This window comes from Podarcis erhardii, assembly GCF_964252035.2.
Source record: "Podarcis erhardii genome assembly, chromosome: 18".
NCBI classification, from domain to species: Eukaryota; Metazoa; Chordata; class Lepidosauria; order Squamata; family Lacertidae; genus Podarcis; species Podarcis erhardii.
The window spans coordinates 724145-748378 of NC_138516.1; the positions used below are offsets into that span (position 1 = coordinate 724145).

General features: G+C 53.6%; 1 protein-coding gene across 4 annotated transcripts in view; it reads left to right on the top strand.

Annotated features, from left to right (window-relative positions):
- LOC309333067 (guanine nucleotide-binding protein G(I)/G(S)/G(O) subunit gamma-7) overlaps positions 1-24234 on the top strand; it is a 111834-nt gene that overhangs the window by 75581 nt on the left and 12019 nt on the right. The window lies entirely within an intron of this gene.

The window sequence follows — 24234 nt, forward strand, 5'->3', positions numbered from 1 at the left end:
AGACATTAAATAAAACAATCCAGAATAAAGCAAATTCAAGCTTCAAGGAAAATATTTCAGATCCTTCTCTCAGGGACATTTTTGATTCCCCCCTATTTATTTACCAGCTTAATTTATAGAGTTTGCCCATAGCAGAAGTGCTCTAGGAACGCAGTGTGGTGTAATGGTGGAACTTTGGAGGAGGACCTGGGAAATCAGGATTCGAATCACCCATCCATCCTGATGCTCACTGGGTGACCTTGGAGTAAGTCGCAGCCTCTTCACCTATCTCACAGGGTCCTTGTAGGGATTAACTGAGGAAGGATGTGAACCATGGACTCCCTGGAGAAAAAATGCAATCAGTGAGCTCTTCTCACCTGCTTAAGCAGGTCAACACCTGCTTAAGAAAGCTGGAGGGGCAGCCAGAGGGACTCGTCGACCAGGTATCTGGCGTGGTCACAACTGGACCTGCACAAAATGTGCCTGGCGCCTGGGGGATTTCTAGCACTGAGCTTAGCTACGCGTATGTTGCATGGTGCAATGGGGTCATTGAGTGCTCTTGACAGCCTGGGTTGTGGCCTGCACATGGGATGCAATTGAGCTGACCACTTCCATACTCTGGGAAGGGCAGGGAGAGGTTGGTGGGGCACGTTCCACCAGCGGGCTCATGTGAAGTTCCTAGCTTCTCCCCTTGGGAGACTTGGCTGTTGACCCCTGATCAGATCATTGGAGCCTTCTTAGCAGGGCTGGGACCACTCCTCTTTGTTGCATATCCTTCAAGGTGGAGCCCATCTTTCACAGTGCCCATCTTTCTCTTCACCTTCATCTGGGCAGTGCATATTTGAACTCTGGAACTCCCTGCCACAAGAGGCAATTGATGGCCGCCAATTTGGATGGCTTTAAAAGAGGATTAGGCCACAAAGGCAATGGTCTTCCTTCCGTGGTCAGAGTCAGCAATTCTTCCAAAGCCCAGTTGCCCAAAACCCCAGGAGGGGAGAGTTGCTCTTGGGCTCAAATCATTCTTAGGGGTTTCCCAAAAGAGGCATCTGGTTGGCTGCTGTGAGAACAGGAGGCTGGACTGGGTGGGCCATTGGCCAGATCCAGAAGCCTCTTCCTATGCTCTTAAGGAACCTCCAGCTCCAGAGGCAGTCTATGTGGACCCCTAGTCCTTAGGGGTATTTGGCCTCCGAGAGAACAGGATGCTGGACTAGGTGGGCCACTGAGAATTAAGGAGACGGGGCCTGAAAAGCAGCTCTGCTCACTACGTGGCGGGTGTTGCCCTTCCTTGACTTTGGCCCTGGCTTGTTTCACAGCGCTTTGTTGTTTTCGCCCTTGGCCTGTGTAAAGAGTGCCTCTGAGCATGTCGTTTGCCAGGCCGGCCTTTGATATCTGGGAGGACGAGGCTGACCTGCTGGCGCCAAAGAGGACCACAATCCTGACCGCACCACAGCAGCTGGAGGGATTGTGGTCCTGAGCCCTTCAAGGCGTTACAGGTCAGCAGCCAGGATAGATGGCACGGTTGCCTCCCCACTAGTGGTCAAGGTGATCCTGACCCCAAGCCCCCTCTGCCCCCCCCCATGGCTCCCAGCAACTGCAAGGGTCTCAGGAGCCCCTCACTTTGCCCCCCCCTTCTGGATGGAGGTGCCCTCCTCTTCCAGGAGAGGCATTGTTCTAGCAGGGGCCTCATCCCCCTTTGCAGGGGGTGACGGCGGATGGTGCCTCCTGTGTGCCCTGCAGGGCCAAGGCGAGGGGGTGAGTGGCAGTACTGGGGGCTGAGTCCGTCCTCTGGCTGCTGCTGCCAACCAGCCTCCTCCGCTTTCCCTTTGCAGAAGGAAGTGGAGCAGGTTCTTTTAATGTGCATCCCCAAAAACAAAAAGTGGTGAGGAGCAGCTGCAGCTCTTTTGCAGCCATGCCAGGCTTGGCCTTCGCCAGTTTGGGAAGAAAGAAGAGCCCTAACTTGCCTGGGCACTAAAACATCAAGGGAACCCCAAGGGGGACCCAGAGCCAGGGAGGAAGAGCAGAGCAGGGGCAGAGTTCGCCCACCCCCACCCCTTTTGCAAAGTGTTATTGACAATCCGTGGGTCTGGCCTTGCAACTGCATGCATGGCGGGGCCTTGAGAGGATGTCCTCCCAGTTCCCGTTTGACCCAAGGAGGCTGGAGACACCCATTCCCCAGGCGCTGCTTGGATGTCTTTCTCCCATTCCCCTGGGGAAGAGGTTTTCCAGGGGGAGATTCCCGGCAAGGGTTCCTCTTGCCCCTGCCCTGGAAAAGGGTGGTGTTCTTCTCCACCCTCGCTGGAGAGGGACATCTATTCCTGCTTCCAAAAACTGCATTCTGTGCGTGCACTTTCTTTAAAAATACCTTGCAGAAATGGTTTGAAAATCCCCATCTGCTCCCCTCTTCCGTCTGTTCCACGCAGCCCCCCCCCCCCCCGCCACTGCCAGCACCAACGATGCCTCATCATCCCTTTTTGCTAATAAGGGAGTCGCACCCCCCCCCTTCCCTAAGCCCGTTGCCATGGCTCCTTTTTGGGTGTGGGTTTGACTTGGAAGCCCAAAATACCATCTGATTCAGAGCCCGTGGTTGGAGCGTTGGGAGTTCTGCTCTTTGGACAAAGTGTTGTTTCATTCTCTTCAGCCAGGAGGAGGGGAGCTGGTGGAAGACCCCCTTGTACTCCTTGCGCCTCGTTGTGGAGGCCTTGCTACCTTTTTGGCCTTTTGGGAATCGTCTCTGTGGTGTTTTCTGAACTTGCCTTCTTCCATGTGCCTGGAGCAGTCCCTTCCCAGCGGCCGCTCCTGCTGTGCCAGTTCTCATCTAGAGGAACCGTTTGGCCTCTTCTTCCAGGGCAGGAACAGTCAGCTGGGGACAAGGGTGGGGTGGGGGAGCCCCCAAAGCTGCTCCCCCCACCTTCCAGCAGTGGCTTCCTGGCTGTTCCTTGCTGACCTCCTCCCTTTCTCTGTGCCAGCCTTGCTGTAGCTTCCCTGAGGTCGCGTAAGTTCAGGAGCAGCAGCTTTCTGCTCCAGAGCTATTCCAGGACATCCCGTTCCCTCAGCTTTCCTTGAAGGCTTCCCCAGCTGCCACCTTTGAGCCTCTGCTGCCCACCCTCCCACAATCCTGCAGCCAGCAAGCTGGAAGGAAACATTTCTTAGAAAACCTCAAGCATCCAGCCAGGCCTGCAGCAGCGCAGAGACAAGGCTGAGGCTCCCTCTGCAAAAGTGGAGCTGCACAAGAATCACAGAATGGTAGAGTTAGAAGGGACCCCCAGGGCCATGCAGGACTATGCAGCTTTCCTGCATGGGGCTCGAACCTGCGACCTTGGCATCATCAGCTCCACCTCTAACCAACCAAGCCACCTTCAGGCCATTTGTCGGCGGCATTTGTGAAGTGCTTCCCACAAGGCCTCCCAAAGCGGTTTGCAATGCCATAAAAATGCGTAAAAGCAGTTCAGAACACTTGCACGTATAACATAAGCTTGAACCGGCAATGTCTGGGGCTTTCAAGGTCAGAGCACAGGCCAGTAAGAGGAAACACAACAGAAGTCTTTCATGTTACACACAGCATGGGGAAAGCGGGTGGAGAAAAGCCCCCCCCCCCCCCAGTGCTAGAATTCATCGGCACCCAATGGAGCTGGATGCTGGGAGAATCAGGACAGAGTGCCCTTGTTCATGCAGCGCAGAGTTTAACTGTGGAACTCCCGGCCACAGGAGGCAGTGATGGCCGCCAGCTTGGATGACTTTAAGAGAGGGGTTCATGGGGGGCAGGGCTATCGATGGCTCCTAGCCAGGATGGCTGTATTCTGCTTCCACAGTCAGAGGCAGCCACGCTTCTGAATGCCCGTTGCTGGAAACCGCAGGAGGAGAGAGTTGTCCTTGTGCTCAGATTCTGCTTGCTGGTTTCTCATCATGGGGACCTGGTTGGCCGCTGTGAGGACAGCCTCATCCAGCAGCCAGGCTCTTCTTGCATCCATGTGTAGGGCCAGTCTGTTTGGATGCCTAGATCCTTAGGGCTCACCCACACTCCTCTTTGTCTCATGAGGTTTTTCCCCTCTGGGAAAACCCACCGTTCACTGCTGAATCCGAACGTAGAATCATAGAGTTGGAAGGGGCTCTGAGGGTCATCTAGTCCAACCCCCTGCAATGCAGGCATCTTTTGTCCAGCACACATCCAACGGGTTTTCTGCACATCGACACTTGTTCTAATTTTGCAGCAGATGGCAGGCTTTCCTGGGACGGAAGAACCTCTATTGCCCATGCCTGGAAACCGCAGGACAAATGGGAGGAGGGAGGAGCCCTGGCCCAGGCACCCCCCTCCCTTGCGAGGCTCGCTCCAAGAGGAGTGTCTCTGGCAATGGAGCCTGCGCCTGCTGGATAGTCTCACAGGGGCACTTGCAGCCACACTTAAGGCCTGACCTGACATCGTGCGGGATGGGTGGGGGATTCTCCTGGTTCCCCGTCTCCACGACCAGAGCAGTGCAGGGTGCTGCCTCACTGGCTGCGCAAGCAGACTGATGCCTGAAGGAGCTGGGTATGTGAAGAGAAGACGGAGAGGAGATACGAATGCCATCTTCAAATATCTCAAGGGCTGTCCCATAGAAGAGGGAACAAGCTTGTTTTCTCCTGCTCAGGAGGGTAGGACTTGAACCCATGGCTTCATGTCACAAGAAAGGAGATTCCGACTCACCCTCACTCTCCTTCCTTGGAGGCTTTTAAGCAGAGGTTGGGTGGTCATCTCTCAGGGATTTGTGCCTTGCAGGGGGTTGGACTAGATGACTCTTGGGGTTCCTTCCTGCTCTACAATTCTAGGGTTCTAGGGTTTTGTGTGGCCTGGGCATCTCTTGGGACAGGAGCAGCCTGTGTGTGTCTGGCGCCTCTGCAGAGCCTGGCTTCTCTCCTGCCTTGTGTGCAAAGGCGCTGGGGGGCCTCCTTATTGCCCGCCCTCGGCTGCCCCCGCCTCCCCAAGCAGCTTGGAGCTGCACGTCTTTCCGCAAGGAGGGAAAGCCCCTTGTGGCAAACATCCGGAGGGCCCCCGGTTGGGGAAGGCTGCTCTCCTTCTCCCCAGGACAAGCCTGCCAGTCTCCAGCAGGCCTCGCTGGATCTCTGCCGGTCTTGGTGCTCGCGCTGCCGCCTCCGTCCCCCCCCCCCTTGCGAGGCAGTGCCTGGCCCTCCATGGGGCTGGGCTGCACTTATCTCATTCTTTCCAGGCCAAGCAAACCGCACACATGCCGTGTGTCTGTACGGTCGGTGCTGAGCACACCCTGTCACGTCTGCCTGCCAGGGGGAGTCTGGCTCAGCTGCCTGCGTGTGAGAGAGAGAGAGAGGCAGCGAGAGAGACCTCCTGCTCCTGGCTCCCAAGAGAAGCTCTTTGATCTCCACCTCTCCCCGCCTTGCTGGTGCCTTTCCTCCCTTCTCTCGCCATCCAGCAAGCTAAGTGCAGCCTGTGAGAAAGGCAAGCTCTTCTGTGCGGCGCAGTGCTCCTTCCACCCCCGACTGGCAGCTGTGCATCCTCAGGGACTCTGGAGGGAGGCTTTCCTCCCTGACCCCTACCTGGAAAATCCAGCCAGATGGGTGGGGTATGAATAATAAAATGTTTATGGTCATGATTATTACTACTCGGAGGCACCAGGAATCGAACCTGCTGCCTATGGACAGCTGCTGCCCAACAGCGCAAAAGCAATATACAGTTACAATCGAACTTATGCAACTCCCATTGCAAATTGGGTTTATTATTAACATTTACAGGCTTACACAGTTATATTTTCAGCTGAATTTGGGGAAACCACTAGAAGCATCCATTGCATTGAGCTAGTTCAATTGCTTTTCTCTGATTTGCTCATTGCAAGCTGCTGAAAGTCTGTACTGTAAATGTTGATAATAAACCAAATTTGCAATGGGGATTGAATAATTTTGATGGTAACTGTGGAGCTAGTCTGGTCAGTGGTCTCTCTGAGCCTTGAGCTTGGACGCAGAGCACCTCTGCGTGCACGGGGGTCCCTAGGTGGGGCCTGGGGGGACTCTCCGGAGAGCTCCTGCCAGCATCCTGCTTGATGCCACAAGGGACAGGGCAAAGCTTTGCTGCCACTTCCTCCCCTCCTCTTCAGTTGACATTTTCCAGGCGCTTTGTTGGCAGAGCTGATTAAGGGCTTGATAAGAGGAAGGGACATTTGCTTCTCCCCAGCTGCATCGGCTGCTCTGCAGACTTGGCTCTATCAGCTGCCATCTGTGGCCCAGGAGGTCCCTGAAGGAAGGTGACAAGGGCCTTTCTGAGCAGGGGACTCTCCCTTCCCAGCTCTTCACATCAGCATCTGGGAGAGGAGGGGAAAACTGCATAGCACTTGCTCAGCATGCAGAAGACGGCAAGGTTGGGAGAGACCCCCGAGGAGTATTTCTCTCCGCCAGATATTTTGCAAGACCCCTTTTTCCTGGCTGACTCTCAAGAGGCAAATAAACTTCCCTCCCTTTTTTTGCAATTTTCAAAGGAATGCTGGGTGCATGGAGGACAGGCTGGAACGGTTCTATTGGCGTCTGCCTCTTTCCAGGAGCTAGGCAGCATTGGGGATGGAACAGCCCTTCACAAGGCAGCTGCAATCCTCCGCTCTTGGCGCTGGGCCTGGCCTGGCAGAGTCCCTGAGAAGATAGACCTGCCTGCCCAGGAATGCTGTCTCTGCCCGTGCAACATGCCTCCTGCTCTCTCGCTGCCCCTTCGCCTGTGGCTGGTGCTGGCACCCCCTCTGCTTTTTCCTTCAATGGCTCTTTTGCCAGTTTGCTTCTCGCTGCCTCCATTCTGCACTGCTCTCCCCTCCAAAGAAGCAAAATTTATATTTTTTTGGCGACGATGCTGCCTGAGGTTCTGGCCTCAGCACCAGGCTGATGCCTCAGGCTGTGCTCGGCAGACGGCTCTGTTTGCAGGCCCGTTGCCAGCTTCTCCTACTCTCTTCTGTGTCCTCCTCTGCTCTGCTGCATGTTTGCAGGATGAACCCTGCCCTGTCAGCACTGCAAGGCTGCTCTCCTTGTTTGTCCTTTGACCTGGGCAGGATCAAAAGGAGTGTCCAGAGTTACGTTTGGTCCCGTTTGCCTAGCAATTCTGATTCGGTAGCTACCAGCTGTTGGAGAAGGCAGAAGCTGCATTATGTCTCTGGTTTCAGACCTTCTTGCTCAGTTTTGTCTGCGCTGACTGCCAGCCACGGCTCTCTCCCTTTCAGATCCACGACAGCGGCAATCCTTCGGGGGATTGCCCATCACAATATTTATATTTTATTGAAAATGTTCAGTGGAGAAACGTGAAGGAGGTGGAAAACCCCCCAGAAAAAGTGCTTGAAACTGCAATACAATGCATGGGTATAGACAGAAGTAGTGCAATTATTCTGATGTGTATAAACTTGTTAGCAAGTATTTGTGCTTTTTATAAATGCTTTCCAAATATCATTGTATTTATACATACACAATCTGTGCCTAAAAGCAAGACGTCTGTATGCTGCACGTCTCTGGTGTCAGACCTCCTTTCTCAGGTATGTGTGCACTGACCGGCAGCAACGGCTAGGTTCCGATTAACGCCTTGCTTTAAATAGGAACATATGCCGAGTAAGACAGTGGGCCATCTAGCACTGTACTGCCCCCCACCCTCAGTGTTTCTCAACCGTGGGTCCCCAGGTGTTGCTGGACTGCAATTCCCATCATCCCTAGCTAGCAGGGGTGTTGGGAATTGTAGTCTAACCACACCTGGGGAGCCGAGGTTGCGAAACACGGGTGGGTTTCCGGGCAGGGCAGTTTCCCAGCCTGTCCTGGAGATGCCTCTGGGGACGGAACTTGCAGGCAAAGCTCTTCCTCTGAATCCCCTAAAGAGAAAGCAAGATCCCAGCCTTCTCGCTTCAGCCAGGGGACATTCCCAGGCCTAGCGGGAGACTCTGGTGGGAATTGAACCCAGGGTCTCTTCCATGCAAGCACCTGCCTTAGGGCTCATTCAGACTTTTGCCACTGAATCAGAGCAAACGGCAATCAGATTCAACACGGGCTGCTGTTTGCTCCGGTTCAGTGGCAAAATATGCATGTTCCCGTTAACGAAAAACAAAAACAAAACCACCACTCAGACATGGCGACTGGCAGTGCGGACCTGTGCCTGCAAAAGGAGGTCTGGATGAGCCCTTAGACGTCGGATTGTGTTTGCCTCCGTCTCTTTCACCTTTCCTTTGTGAAAAGGTTGTTCCGCCCCACCTATATATAAGCCGAGACTCTAAATCCCAAAGCTGTGCTTTGAGCAAAAGAGTTTTGCATCACAGGGTTGGACTAGATGGCCCTCGTGGTCCCTTCCCACTCTACAATTATGGTGCCCCCAAGGGTCCTCTGGTCCCAACCCCTGCAGTGCAGGAGTCGCAACAGAAGATTCCTTGGCAGGTGGCTTAAAGACCTCTAGTGAAGGAGGTGCATGACCTTTTGCAGGTGAGCGGGAGTCTCTGTCTCTGCGTGTCCTCCCTGTTGGGTTGCATTTAAAGGCAGGAGGCCCCCTCCTCACTGAGAGTATCTTGCCAACCAGGCAAAGGCCAGCATGTCCCTAAGCGGCTGGCCAGGTGAGTAGGGCCCTTGCACACAAACCCTCTTCCGCTTGGGCAGCAGGGAGCCTCCCTCTGGCCGGATCCTTCCTTTGCAATCTCCCTCATGTCTCTCTGCAGGGGCTTACTTTGCCATGCTTGGAGATGGGGTGGGGGTGCGGGCTGGAGCTGGGCCATCCATATATGTTTGCGTCTGCTTTGTCTCCTGAGTGACTCAGCCTCTCCTCTGCTCTCCTGACTAGTTGTGCCAAGCGTCAGAAGGGATTCCTTTTTGGGTTAGGGTCTGTTTCTTGCTCTCCTGCTTTGCCAAACCAGGAGGCACTCTTTCCCCACAAATAAGATTTTTTAATTGAGATTTCCCCATGAGACAATAACATTTCAGCTACCAAAGATGCAAAACAAAGAAAAGAAACAAGAGGGAAAGAACAAGGGGAGCAATTCATGTGAGGAGAGAAAAGAGAGACAAAAGCAAACCGTTAGTAAGAATTACAGAAGACAAACTTCCAATTTTCCATCTGCCAGTTACATAAAATGAAAGAATGTGACTAATTTAAAACATCAGTCAATGCGGAACTCTATCTGCTCTGCTTTCTGTTAAGGTTAAGGTGCTTCAGAATCATTCGATCCACCGTCCTGTGATATCATATATGAGTTTGTACTACTGATGAAAGGATTCTGTGGAACTGTAACAACCTTTCATGTGGATTGTTGGACTTTATGAACCGACAGGTGGAATAGACACTTTCACGTATATGGACCTTATGCATAAACAGATTAGAGAATGAACTGATCCACTGGTTCTTCTACTTTTTTCGTTGAACTTTATGAGCTACTTCTGTTGAACTCTACAATTCAATAACATGAATAGTATATATTATTTTTTCAAACGTCTTGTGTGTTTATTGAATATCCAGAAAGGAGGGCTGCATTCTTTTCCAGTTGCTCCAGGATGGAGTTTCTCTTTCTTTCTCTCTTGGTCACAATTAGTTCTCATTGTGGCAGTTCAGTTGAATCATTGGTGAACTTTCCTGTAAAGGTGAGTTTCACTTTTCCTGAACAGGGAAGGTCTCTCTCTCTCTCTCTCTCTCTCTCTCTCTCTCTCTCTCTCTCTCTCTCTCTGTCTCTCTCTTGCAGCACTCTCTTGCATTCCTGGCATACCAATACATAGAATCACAGAGTTGGAAGGGACCCCGAGGGTCATCTAATCCAACCCCCTTCAGTGCAGGAATCTCAGCTAAAGCATCCATGACAGATGGCCACCCAACTTCTGCTTAAAAACCTCCAAGGAAGGAGAGGACACAATCTCCCAAGAGAGACTTTTTCGTGTGTGTTTGTCCCACTGCTGTTCTGGACTGCCGGGGGGGGGGGTCAGTCCCTGCCTCTCAGCCTAACCTACCTCTCAGGGCTGTTGTGAGGATTAAATGAGGATGGGGAGAATCACACACTCCACCTCAAGCCCCTTGGAGGAAAAAGGAAGGATAAAAATGCAATTATTTCCTTTGAAGGTGGTGATGGGGCCTGCATTTCTCCTGGCAGAGAAGATCATAGAATGGTAGAGTTGGAAGGGACCCTGAGGGTCATCCAGTCCAACCCCCTGCAATGCAGGAATCTCAGCTGAAGCATCCAAGACCGATGAGCACCTGACTTCTGCTTAAAAACCTCCAAGGAAGGAGAGCCCTCAACCTCCTAAGGGAGGGGGGATGAACAAGAAGGTTTCCAACTGATTGACACAAGCTTGTTGTTGTTGTTGTTTAGTCGTTTAGTCGTGTCCGACTCTTCGTGATCCCCTGGACCAGAGCACGCCAGGCACTCCTGTCTTCCACTGCCTCCCGCAGTTTGGTCAAACTCATGCTGGTGGCTTCAAGAACACTATCCAACCATCTCGTCCTCTGTCATCCCCTTCTCCTTGTGCCCTCCATCTTTCCCAACATCAGGGTCTTTTCCAGGGAGTCTTCTCTTCTCATGAGGTGGCCAAAGTCTTAGAGCCCCAGCTTCACGATCTGTCCTTCCAGTGAGCACTCAGGGCTGATTTCCTTCAGAATGGAGAGGTTTGATCTTCTTGCAGTCCATGGGACTCTCAAGAGTCTCCTCCAGCACCAGAATTCAAAAGCATCTATTCTTTGGCAATCAGCGTTCTTTATGGTCCAGCTCTCACTTCCATAGAATCATAGAATCATAGAGTTGGAAGAGACCACAAGGGCCATCGAGTCCAACCCTCTGCCAAGCAGGAAACACCATCAGAGCACTCCTGACATATGGTTGTCAAGCCTCTGCTTAAAGACCTCCAAAGAAGGAGACTCCACCACACTCCTTGGCAGCAAATTCCACTGTCGAACAGCTCTTACTGTCAGGAAGTTCTTCCTAATGTTTAGGTGGAATCTTCTTTCTTGTAGTTTGGATCTATTGCTCCGTGTCCGCTTCTCTGGAGCAGCAGAAAACAACCTTTCTCCCTCCTCCATGTGACATCCCTTTATATATTTGAACATGGCTATCATATCACCCCTTAACCTCCTCTTCTCCAGGCTAAACATGCCCAGCTCCTTTAGCCGTTCCTCACTACCATACATCACTACTGGGAAAATCATAGCTTTAACTATACGGACCTTTGTTGGCAAGGTGATGTCTCTACTTTTTAAGATGCTGTCCAGGTTTGTCATTGCTTTTCTCCCAAGAAGCAGGCGTCTTTTAATTTCGTGGCTGCTGTCACCACCTACAGTGATCATGGAGCCCAAGAACGTAAAATCTCTCACTGCCTCCATTTCTTCCCCTTCTATTTGCCAGGAGGTGATGGGACCAGTTGCCATGATCTTTGTTTTTTTGATGTTGAGCTTCAGACCATATTTTGCGCTCTCCTCTTTCACCCTCATTAAAAGGTTCTTTAATTCCTCCTCACTTTCTGCCATCAATGCTGTGTCATCTGCATATCTGAGGTTGTTGATATTTCTTCCAGCAATCTTAATTCTGGCTTGGGATTCATCCAGCCCAGCCTTTCGCATGATGAATTCTGCATATAAGTTAAATAAGCAGGGAGACAATATACAGCCTTGTCGTTACTCCAAAGTTAATTGGCTGTATTTGCATAAATTTGCATATGAGGAGCAAAGTGCAGCCCTGTGCCTTCCTCCCATCCTTTTGGAGGTGCCCTGGTGTGTCATCACGGATGGAGGCTCCTCCTAAGTGCCAAGTGTGAGGCTACTTCTGATTCTGCTAGATCTAAATCATTGCACCCTTTTCCCCCATCCAGTAGCCTCTGGTCACCTCAACTCCCCCGAAAGGTTGGTGGGGAGGAGCTGGCCTGGAGCAGCCAGGTGGGCCAGTGAATCTGCCCTGGGCTGAGGAAAGAGAGGCAACCAATGGCTGCCTGTTCACTCTGCATGGTCTAAAGATACCTGGATGATCGTGAGTTGCTAAGGTCAGGCAGGAGGAGCCCCAGAGCCCTAAGGAGAGCCACACTGGCCAACCAGAAGAAGCCCCCAAGCATGACTTGAGCGCGAAAGCAGCAGCTCCTCTCCCCCCTTGCAGTTCTCAGCAGCCGGTCTCATTCGGAGGCATTCACTGCCTCTGACTCCCAGCAGCCATCAGGGCTGGCTCCTTTGGCCTGGCGCTTGTGGGCTCCTTTGGCCCTCTGCAGGGTTTGGGGGCTGCTGGGGACCCTTCACCCCAGTACAGAGGAAGGGGCTGCTCTGTTTGCAGGGTGGATGGAAGCGGCAGGGCCCTGTGGAATGTGCAAGAGGCACCGAGGGTGTGCGAGAGTGATCGCGTCTTGTGTGACTCACGCCTGTCCTTTTCCACGCTGGTGATAGGGTGATGCTGTCGCTATGGGGAACCCCTTGCCAAGCTGTGTTGGCTGCGTGGGCATCCCAGGGCTCCCCAGCTTAGTGGGTGCAAGTGGGTGACGTGGTTTTCTCTCCTGCGTCATCACACGGCCACCATGGCCTCCCCACTGCACCCCCCAACCTTCTTGAATGTTCTCGTACAAAGCTGCAGAAAGGACAGAAATGCTCTTGGGCAGCTGTGCCCTGCGCAAATCCCTCTTTCTTTTCCTTTCTTTGTGGCAGGGGGAGAGATGGGGGGAAAGAAAGAAAGAAAGGGGCTATTGTCTCCAGTGATTTCTGTGTCTTCCCTTGCTATGGGACTTTTGAGATTTGTGGAGCAGGGAGCAAGAGCCCCCAGGACCCTACAGGGTGTCTCTGCCCAGAAGGGCAACTGCCCCATTCCTTCTCTCACCACTGATCACTCAAGGCAGTGCCAAGGCTGAGAGGGGGGTCTTGTCGTCTGGGCAGCCCAGGACCCCCAGTCACACGGCCCAGGCTGGTGCCCCAAGGAGGTCACTTTGGTGCTGCTCGCACAGCGATTTGGCTTCACCGCTGGAGGCACACTCCCTTGACTCTTGAGACAGGCGGATGCCAACCACCTCACTGAGCTCTGTCATGGATCATGGAAACACAGGCAGGTCAATGTGTCCCTCTTGCTCAGCATGGCCTACTCTGGCTGACAGCAGTGCCTCGCCTGAGTCTCAGGGAGGGAGTCTCTCCCAGCCCTGCAGGAAACCAGCAAAATGGACATGAGCCTGAGAACCATTCTCAGAACTGTGAAAGCAAAGCACATCCTGACTGCCACTGATAGCCTTTTTCTCCATAAGTTTGACTAATCCTCTTTTAAAGCCATCCCAGTGGTGGCCATTGCTGCCTCCTGTGGCAGGGAGTTCCACAGTTTAACTGTGCTGTGCAAAGAAGTTTATCCACCCTGAATCTTCTGATGTTCAGGGTGTCGCCAAGTTGCAGCATTACAAGAAAACTTTTCTCTCTCTGCTTCCTCTACTCCATGTATGATCTTACAAACTTCTGTCATGTTGCTGCGTCTGACCGGACACCTTGAGAAGAGCAGGGTGCCGGATTCAATAGAGCTCCCTTTGGCCCGATCCTGTGGCAGAGTTCCCCGTGCCTCACCATGTTCTGCTTTGGAGGTGCTCTGCCTCTGATGTGCAAGTGGGCCATGTGCTGCTGCTGCCCTCATGCCCCATTTGCTGGCTTCCCCCGGGTTGGGCGTCTGGCTGGACACCACGGTGGGGGACCCAGGAGGCTGTGCTCAATGGAGCCCCTTTGGGCAGCGCTCAGCATAGGGCCTGTGTACTATGGGATGCCTGCTGCTGCGCCTCCTGCAGGATGCCCCTTTGCAGACCTTGAGCCGCCCAGAACTTGCAATCTGTTTCCACTGCCAGCTGCTTGGAGGAACCTTCCCTTTGCTGCTTCTTCTCCTCTGATAGCAGAAAGCGGAGGCTGCCCTCAGATATTGTGGCTGGAGACAGACAGCACCTTTCTCTCCCGTCTCCTTGGCTGGCTCTCAGCGCTTTTCTCCCCTCCGCTCTTGCTGCTCCTCTCTGTCTGTTCAGCACAGGCTGCACCAAGGCTATAATTACGTTTCCAGAGCTTGTGAGAAAATGCTGGACTGTCTGTATATCTTCTCTCCTTTCTGCTTGCTTTCTCTCTTCTTCTTTTCTTAATCAGCAAGTATCAGTGATACAGATCTCAACAGCTTTAAAAAAGGAGGGTGCCACTGGATTGGCAATCGCCTGGCACCAGCAGTGGTGGTGGTGGTGTTTTTAATCCTTGCTTCTCTACGTTTTGACTTGCTCTCTTGGCTGCAGAAGATGGGGCTTCATTTGCAGGCAGCCAGTGATCCTGCATAAGTATGGTCTATTCAGTTGAAAGGGGGTGGCAAGGTGGAAGGGGGCATAGGGCACGGAATTCAGCTTGCAAGAAATGAGAGCATGGTGTGTGGGGGGTGTTTTTAAGCAAGGCACTGGCCCAGGAGACTGCGGAGGTGATGGGCAGCCCCAAACGAATTTTTGAGGGGCTCAGCTTAGCTCTGCCTGGCCCCAGATCTGTTGGTCAGTTGCATGCAGGAGGCCTCTGGTGTCTCCAGGCAGGTCTGGGAAGAGAATCTGCTGCAGACAGCACCAAGCTAGACAGACCCATTGTCCAACTTGCTATAAGGCTGTGCTTCCTGCAGTATTTAAATCAGCCTTTCACCCAGAAACATGACTAGAATCTTGTTTTATGAGCTGCAGGTCGGTGGTGCAGCACTTGCTCAGCATGCCAGTTCAATCCTCAGCACCTCCTGGTAAGGCTGGCAGAGGCAGCCGTACTCTGAAACCCCAGAGAGCCATTGCTGGGTGGGCTCCAGTGGTCTTACTTGGTTTAAGGCAGCGTCCTGCATCCATCCCGGCAGGAGCAACGTAGATTTGCACCATACCTGCAGCCGGTGGAGAATCCAGTGGTTCTGCCCAGAGTCTGGGGTTTACCTTGGTGCAGCAACACTCAGGCCACTCTGCCGCTTAGTGGAAGGCTATTATTATTATGTATTTATTCAATTTAAATACCACCCTTCATCTGAAGATCTCAGGTCTCACAAAATACAAATACAGGATAAAAGCACAAAATAAATAGTTAAAGCCAAAACCAAACAATATCCCCTCCCTGCCCAAAAAACATGTAAAAGCCATAGAATATTAATCAGCCAAAGGTCTGGGAGAAGAGGATTTCAGGGTCCAAGTCGGTTCATATGGGGAGAGGCAGTCCTTGAGGTATTGCAGCCCTGAGCCGTTTAGGGCTTTACAGGTCAAAAGAAGCACTTTGAATTAGAAAACTAATTGGTAGCCAGTGCAGTCAGATCAGTGCAAAATGCTCAAACTTTCTTGCCCCGGTGAGAAGCCTGGCCGCTGAATTCTGAAGCAGCTGAAGTTTCCGATCTGTCTTCAGAGGCGTTGCAGTAATTTGTGTTGCATATTGTTTTTAGTATATAGTTGACAAGTGCGTTCAACCCAAAAGCAAGCTTCAGAAAGGATGTGAGATGTGTTTTCTCGGACATTCTCCCTTCTGATGCTCTGCTTGCGATGAGCCAGGGCTGCCCACTGTTGGAGGCAGGATCCTTGGCTTGGTGGGCCTGCTTGGGGTCTGGCCCTCTCATTCCCGTCTCGCAAGCATGCAGTGGAAAGAAAGTGGGCTGAAGCACATTTTGCAGGCAGGGCAAGCAAGGAGGAAGAGCATTGCTTCATTTTTGTTCCTGAATCTGCCTTAAATGATCCTTTGGGGAAGGGCAAGGAGCTGGCCCAACCCCTTTGCTCCCCTTGTTCATCACAGGTGAGGTTCAAGGTTCATGCTGCAGAATCTGTTTTCCCATCAGGCAGGCGGCAATAACACAGCGTCCCTCCTCTCTTTCTGTGTGGAATAGTTCAGGGCGTTGGGGCGGTAAAATTCCATATGCTGCCCAGGCTGATTCCCCCCCCCCTCCTCCCAGGTCTGCTCTGTTCCAGCTTGTCGGAAAACATCTGGCACTGCTGCGCTCCCTCCTCCCTTGACACGCCTGGGGCAACCAAATAGGCAGTCCTCAAAGGCCTTTGCTCTGTGCCAGGTGGGTCGGGGGCCACCATTTTCCAGGGCTGCCTGTTGCCCCCCACCCCAGAGACTCCTCTGTGTTTTTCCAATATTCGCATGCCTTTGCAATCTCTATATCCTGCCCTGCCCTGTAACTTTGTGAGGAGCAAAAATGGTTGGACGCAGGCATGTGGAACGCTGCAGTATCCCCTGAGGGGTTTTCAGTCTGGCTCCTGAAAGGGCACCACAGCAGCCAAAACAGCCTCAGGCTCTACCCAGAGCCCTGAGTGTCTCATGGCAGCAGCCCCAAAGCTGGAGGGGCCAATCAGGGCAGAGGAGGAGGTGGCGGTGGCGGCGGCAGTGGCCCAAGGCTAGGGGAAGCCGTGGCCTGGCTTGGCTTCAGGTTGCCCCAGGTGAGCCCATGCCAGACCTGAGCTTCTCCTCTCCAGCTTTCACAGCCACAGGGCCTCCCTCGGCTTGCACTCGCATTCAGCAATCAACCAGCAGCTCAGTTCCTGGTTGTTGCACTGTCTCAGCCTTGCCTGCAGCTCACCTGCTCCCTGAACAGGCCTGCCTTTAATTGGGTGCCAGGATTGGGAGCCTGATTTCCCACCTGTGCACAGCAGATGGAGCATCTGGCTCAGGGGTAGGCAATCAGCGAGTTTTCATATGAGTAGAATGTGTGCTTTTATTTCAAATGCATCTCTGGGTTATTTGTGGGGCATAGGAATTCGTTCAATTTTTCCCCAAAATATAGTCCGGCCCCCACATGGTCTGAGGGACGGTGGACTGACCCACGGCTGAAGAAGGTTGCTGACCCTTGATCTGGCTCCATTTGGGGTGGGTAGGCTGGGCAGGCCCATTTTCTGGCCTGTGTCTTTTCCTTCTTAGAAAACGTGGCAGCCGTTTTCTGCCTTGCCACATCAACAGCCAGTTTGCGACGGGTGCCCACGGCACTTCTTCAGGATGGCAAATGGGCCCATTGCCCCCACCCAAAGAAGGCAGGGGGGGGCCCTCAGCTGGAGCTTCTGGATTCCCATGAAGGAGACGTGTTCTGGTGGGCATCTCCGGTAGTGAGGAAGGGGAAGCCAGAAAGTCTTGGCTCCCTGTCACAGCCAAATCCCAGTCCGTCTCTCCCTAACAAGCCACATGTGCTGACGGCCTTAAGCCGTGGCTTGTTGCTGGAAAGCTGGGCTATCGCTCTTTTCCCGAGGCAGGTGGTTGGCTTTCCTGCTTTGGGCTTCATCCTGCTTGCTCCCGCTGCCTGCCTGCCTTGCCTTGCAAAGGAGAAAGAGAGTGACTTCCCTACAAGGCAGGCCAGGCACACTTCTGAACTCCACCCCCCGGCCTGGGAGTCATCCCTTTTGTTGTGAAGCATTTGCATCCCTGGAGTAAAGTCCTTCCAGTGAGGCCTGGCAAAGGAATTTCAGGCAGAGGAGAATGTTTGCTCTGTGGGGCCAGGGGGTGGGGGGTTTTGGGGGGGACGAGGACCCAAAGCACACTGGGTCTCTCAGCCACTGCCCATACTGCCATTGCCTCACAGCTTCCTGCACAGCATGTGCGGGTTTTCCCCTCTTGCCTCTCAGGAGCTGCTCCTGCCTGAGTCAAAACTCAGACCAGTGGGGCAGAGAGAGACTGAGCAATCTGCAGATATCTAGGGCCCAGGGCCTGTGATCTCGCCAGGAGGTTCCTGAGCCTCTCTTCTCTCTCTGCCTTGCAGGGGCCCAGGGACCTGAAATGTGAGGGAAGCGGGGGTACGGGGGGATGGATGCTACCATGCTGCTGAAAAGATAGCAAGAGGCTGTTATGTGGAGAGTCTCATGCTCCAAGGAGCCCTGTGTGGACAGCATTGCCAAGCAGTCACCTGGCTCGGCAGTCAGTTGCTCTGAAACAGCTACCCCCTCTTGGCTCTGCAAAATTTGTGCTTTGCAGCTGCTCTGAAGAAGTCACCTGATGCCTTGGGGTGGTGTTGGTCAAGCAGCCAGGGCCAGGCTGAGCTTAATGGACCCAATTATAGAAGTCTGTCTGTCTGTCTGTCTGTCTGATCTATCTATGGGATGTATGAGGTGTTAGGGTAGGGTAGTACCTCTGGTGGGGGCCATGTCCTCCTTCTGGGGTGGTTTGTCCACCTTGGGTCCTCCCCACCCCCATCCCCCGGCACTCAGCTCTCACCTGCGTCTCCTAGAAGCTGTCAGCAGGTGACAGTGGCCACAGTCCCAGGAAACAGCTTTGACTGGCCAGCTGAACCAGGTGAGGGGAGCCAAGGGGTCTCAGACTCTCGATGAGTTAGGGGCTTCTCCTGCATGCAAAGACAGGCTCCTGAGGACGGAGGGGACGAGACCAAGAGGGGGGTTCAATGGTCCAGGAGGTGGTTTCTGCCCATGTGGCTGCATCCCTGGAGAAACACTCCATTGTTTCTCGAGATAAGACACATGCCAAAAACACATACACAAAGAACAGCACATACATGCACTCTGATATGTGTATATAAATGACAGCCACCCATATCAGAGCATTGAAAGCATGTGACAGATTAGCATGTGCCAACCACTATCCCAGGGAAGGGAATTCTCTGGTTTGGGGCCTGCTACCAAAAAGGCCCTGCTGCCCCCACACCCTGCCCTCCAAGTGGAGCTGGAGATCATGTCTCCTTCCCCAAATGTGCCAGTGGGGAAGTGTTTAGAGGGAGAGGCTGGGCCTGGGAGACTGGGTTCAACTGCCTTGAGCACAGGCTCTGCCTCTCTCAGCCTAACCCACCTCATGGTTGTTTTGAGGCTCGATTGATCATACAAACTCTCTCACACACACCCCAGGTTTGCAGAGTAAAGAAGCGAGAGGCAGGCTTTCCCCTCCTAGAACGGCAGAGTGGGGAGGGACCCCAGGGGCCGTCCAGTCCAACCCCCTGCAATGCAGGAACCGCAGTTTGGGTGCCTTGGGAGCATTTGCACCCTGGGAGGATGCTGGCAATGAAGTCATGGCAATGCGGAGCGTTCTCTCACTCGCACCCCCCCCCCCAGTTAAGGGCCTTGTGGGTGGGTGGGGCAGCCTGGGTGATTTCCCCAGCTTGGCCTGGGGTGCTGACTCACCCCATGGGTGCCGAGTCTGCCTTTCTGACAGCAAAGCATGTGGGAATACACCTCTCTCTCCTTGTGAGTGTTCCTGATGGCTGTGAGTCACGCTGCCTATCACAGGCACCCTCCCTGGTGCTGCTAGAAGCCATTATCTCTGCAGGGGACAAAGACAGAGAAAAGCAGGCAGGGTTCTCGGTAGGAGGGCTCTCAAATCTCCATCTGCGCCAGAAACAGGGAGCCAGGAGGGGGAAAGGGCAGGATTCTCATGCCCCTCCAACCAATCCAGATCTCTGGCCCAGCCTTGCTGGGGGGGAGGAAGGCAGCTCTCCATCCCCCCCCCAATGCTTTTTAGGGAACTGCTAAGCCTTTTCTCCCTCTAGACTTGCAGCATCTCGGGCAGAGAGGGGGACATTCCCGGTGCATTCAAAAGGGTTCCCGGTGTTCAGTATCCCCCCCCCCGGGCTGGGAATGCCCTGCGAACCCGAGACCCCGAAGAGCCACTCAGTCAGTGCCAGCAGACCTGAGCTGCAATGGCCTGACTCTGCATCAAGGCGGCTGAGATTGCAAACCGATGAATATCAGCCTGGATAGCTCAGTTAGTTAAAAGGGTCTGATAAGGCCAAGGTTGCAGATTCAATCATCGTGAGAGACAACTGCATATTCCTGCCTTGCAGGGGCTTTTGCTAGACGGCCCTCGGGGGTCCTGCAACACTTCAGCTATGTGATCTCCCCTCCACAGTTGAATCCTCACTGCTGGAAACCACAAGGAGGGAAGAGTTGCTCTTGTGCTCAGATCATAGAATCATCCGAAGGGACCCCAAGTGCCATCCCATCCAACCCTCTGTGATGCAGGAATATGGGAACAGAGCCCGCAGCCTTGGCGTTGTCAGCACCACACTCTCAGGAATGGAGCTGCCCTGCCAAACACAGTTAGCACCAGGGAGCCCAGATAGACTGCCTCTGGGCCTGGAGGTTCCCTAAAGGCGCAAGAAGACCCAAAGCCCCCCACAGAAACTGCCACACCCATAGGATCAGGGCCCCATTGGGAGGGGGTCAGGCCTCCCCATGCACGGAGAAGCCATTTTGCACAAGCAGCTGTTACGGTAAAATCTGGGTGCGAGGCTGCTCTGCCACCCAGCTCGTCGGACTAAGTCCCTGCGGAGCAAAATGAGCGCAGCCAGAGACGGGAGCAAGATGCAGAAAGAAGATCCACGTTTATTGCGCAACAGGTTCAAGGCGAGATTGAACCCCGAGGATGGGGTGACATGAACATTTAAAACTTCCCTCCCTTACCCAAGATACAGTGCAGAAGCATCATCAATACATCACAGTTACATGGAGCATTTTATGGTAGCATTTAATTTGGAGAGCAAATTAAATTCCGTATCACAGCCATTTGAGGTCACAACTTGCTGCATTCTGAACTTTATTGGGAAATGACACGGTGTTTAAAAACAGGGTTTTGCTTCATAAATAGTCCATTCATAAATGGGGACGTGGTGCCAGAGGTGGAGGGGCAGCCCCCACCAGAAAAGGGGTCTCCTCTCCCTTGGACAAGGTGGATGGAGGGTGCCGCGTTGGACAGCCATGTGCCCCCATCCTGCCCTCCCTGCGGAATCTGGCCCCTCAGGCCTCCTTGGGGCCCTGGCTGGCTGGATTCTCCCCCTCCCCCTTACGATATACAATATATCTTTATTGTCACTGTCCCATGCAGGACAATGAAATTGAAAAAACTACATAAAAACTACATAAAACTACATAAAAACTACATAAAAACTCTAAAACCCCATTTTAAAATACGCTATACTATAGAAACCCTTTGGCTCTGGGGGCTTGGACCCCGGTCAACCAGTGGCTTTCTTGGCCACTGCAGGCGCCTTGGCCTCTGCCTGGGGGGCCCCTCGTCCTCGGCCCCCCGTCTTGTTTTCCTTCTTTGCCTTGGGCTTCGCTGGAGGTTTGCCTGGATCCTGCGAGGCAGAAGAGAGAGGAGAAGGGGCTCAACTGGCAGAATGGCAGAGTTGGAAGAGACCCTGAGGGCCATCCAGCCCTGCCAGTTTGAAGCCATGCTGGACCCTGCTTAGCTCTGCAAATGTGCCAGCAGCCTTATTGATGAACACAAGTCACCACAGTGGCCCTTGAGGCTCCGAATCTCAAGGCAAAAGATTCCTGCATTGCAGGGGGTGGAGTGGATGACCCTGGGGTCCCCTTCCAACTCTACACTATGGAGAAGCAATGAAGGAGTTCCCCACTTCCTTGGGTGCAAGCTAAACGGAGATCCAAATGCAAACATTTGTTCCTTCAGGCCAGGGATAGGGTACACTCTCAAGGGCCAGATGCGGCCCTCCATGACTTACTGCCTGGCCCTCAAAAGGCTCTGCCTGTGCTTTTGCCCTTGGACAACTGCCTCTCATTTCGAGGAGGGGTGAGTGTGCGTCACCTGCTAACCAAAGGCAGCCCTGACATTTGCCACTCATTTGCCTCCACCACTGGCCCCTGGAAGGTTGTGCAGATGGGCGTACGGCCCCCGGGACGGAAAGGGGACCTGGACTGTGCTGACCCAGTTCAGGCGCCCTGAAGCAGGATTGCGACCCACCAGCCAGGCGCCGCTTTCCCAGCCGTCTTCAGGGAAGACCTGGAAAAAGAGCCCTGTAGCTGCAAGCTCAGGCCCAAAGTCCAGTCCAGCCTCCTGTCCTCATGGCAGACCAATGCCCCTCAGGACCCAGGAATCTAGATAGACTGCCTCTGGACCTGGAGGCTCCATGAGGGCCTCTGAAGAAGCTGGCTGCTGGATCAGACCTGCCCCCTCCATCCTCACACAATATAGGGTTGTGGAGGTGGATTTCTTGTTCCAGAAAGGAAGCAAAGACCACACATTTTCCAGCATAAGAACATAAAGAGAGCCCATCTTGTACAGCCTCCTCTTCTCCCAGGGCCAACCATGTTAGGACCCGAGTGCAAGAGCCCTGCCACTGGTTTGCCATTCAGGGCTAGACTGCCCCTGGCCCTGGAGGTGCTGCTATCCCAACAGACCTGCTTAAGAGGAGTCTGGCTGCTGGGGGAAGCCAAAGGGTCACTGGTCTACCAGCTGCCCCACAAGCAGGACCCCGAGCACAACTCCCCACCGATGAATCCCAACCATTGCCCTTCTTCTCCTGCCTCCGTCCATGGAGGCCACCAGCCCCCTGCAACCACAGAGCCAGGGGTGGTTGTGGCCCTTGCTCCTTACCTCCCAGCGTTGGTTTTTCTGTAGGGTCCTTGGCCGCTTTTTTTGGCGTGGGCGCTGTTTTCCCCACTGCATGCTTTTCCGGGGCTGTCCCGCCAGGCAGAGGACTTGGCTGCAGAGGCAAGAGAGGAGGAGCGCATTTGCCAGGCACCCTGCAACCGCCCCACCCCCCCTTAAGGACCACAGTCCCCCTGGGCAAGCATTTCCCCTCAGAACCATCCAGCCGTGGGACTCGGTCCCGCGGGCGACTTTGCGGCGCCCCCACCTGGAACGCTGCAGACTCGGCAGAGAGGGGCACCTGTGGGCAGCCATTGCCCCTGCGGCTGTTGCTGCGTCCTGCGCGTACATCAAGGGGCACATGTGTCTCCCCCCACGACAGCTAAGCGCCGCCTGCTTGGAAGGGGCCCCACTTCCACCTCCCCAGTCCAAAGGGGCTTTGCCCCCACATGGGAAGCGGCTGGGGCTTTGGACCTACCCAGCGTAGACACACGTTGGCCACCACCCCTGAGCTGCTCTGGCTAGTGGGGGCCACTTTGGGCACCCCCTCCTGCAGTGCTGCCACATTATCCAGCCCCCACCAAATTCCTGTTGCTGAGCCCCAGAGACAGTGGAGCCCCCAGCCCTGCAAGGGAAGACTTCCACCTGCAGCATGGGCAGGTTCTGGGCTCAGGTGGAGACACCACCTGCAAAGATTACTCGCATGTAAGCCTTCCCTCTGTTTTAAGAATTCTAAGGTGCCAGAAATAAAATGAATGTTTGTAAGTACACAAGGTAAAACACACACACATAAGTATAACCCAGTCAGATGGGCGGACTGTAAATAATAAAATTATTATTATTATTTCTAAAATAGAACAGGGGAGCAATCCAGAAGTCATCTTCACTCCTAAGGACCCCCAATTTGTTCTCTGCAAAAGAGAATAGCTTGGAAACACCTCTCCCAAAGGTTCTTTTCACTTACAAATCCTTCCAATCCAGTCAAAAGAGCACATTTTGTGTGTGAATAGGGCAGGTTTCAGAAACCATTTAAAAAATGTCCCAGACTGGCCAGGATAAGGCAACCTGCCAGCATTATCAGATCTTCTGACAAACCCTCACACGCCACACTCAGATTTCTGCTGCAGTTTCAGAATTCGGTGTGGTGCTTTTGGGTGGTCTTTGGCTAAGGGGCGGGGCAGTCCCTAAAATCTTTCAAAACTGCCACACACCTTCGCTGGGGGTCACATCTTTTGAATAACACCTCCAAGGACTCCTGGGAGGGCAGGGGGCTGAGGACCCCCTGCTTTCTTTCTGGGTGCCTTAAGAGATCCTCTCCCTCACCCCCCAAGTGCTCCTGGGCCAAGGGACTGGCTCCCTCCTCCCGGGAGAGAAGCCTCCAGGTTTCGCTGGAGAAAGCTCCAAAACCAGCACTCCCAGTCTGAACTGGAGGAACAACTCATCTCTCTTGGGGCACCTACCTGCTGACGCCACCTGCATTCCAAGCAACTGCCCAACTCTTCCTCCCCTTCCCTCCTGAAAGCTTCTTTCAGCTAAGCCCCTTGCTAAGCCCCTTTTATGCAGGAGGGAGCCTGGGCTGCAGATGAGTCACACCTGGGCTGCAGGTGGACTCCTCCCTTGCAAACCCTGTGGCCCCGATCCTGACCCCACTTGCACCAGGGAGCCCAGGAGGGAGGCTCTGCTGCAAGGGTATTGAACAGGGCAGGGGTGTCTCCTGTTTGGGGGGAGAAGCCAGAACCTTTTCCTGCCCTTTTTCACCTCGTCTCTGTGCAGCCCTTCAAGGCACCGTCCAATTGTCCTGGAACCTGTCTGCATAAAACAAAATAACCCCCCCCCCCGCAACACATTTTTAAAGTTCATTGAATGTCAGTCAGCCAAAGACCTGGTTAAAGAACCTAGACTTTATTTCACCTGGGTCAAAGACCCAGTTTGGCACATTTGTGTACATGCACACCGGCTGGGCACCTCAATGGTGCCCCTCTGGAGGCAAAAACCCCGGCTAGCCCCCCCGGCCCACCCCTAGCTAAGGCACTGGGTAGCCAATT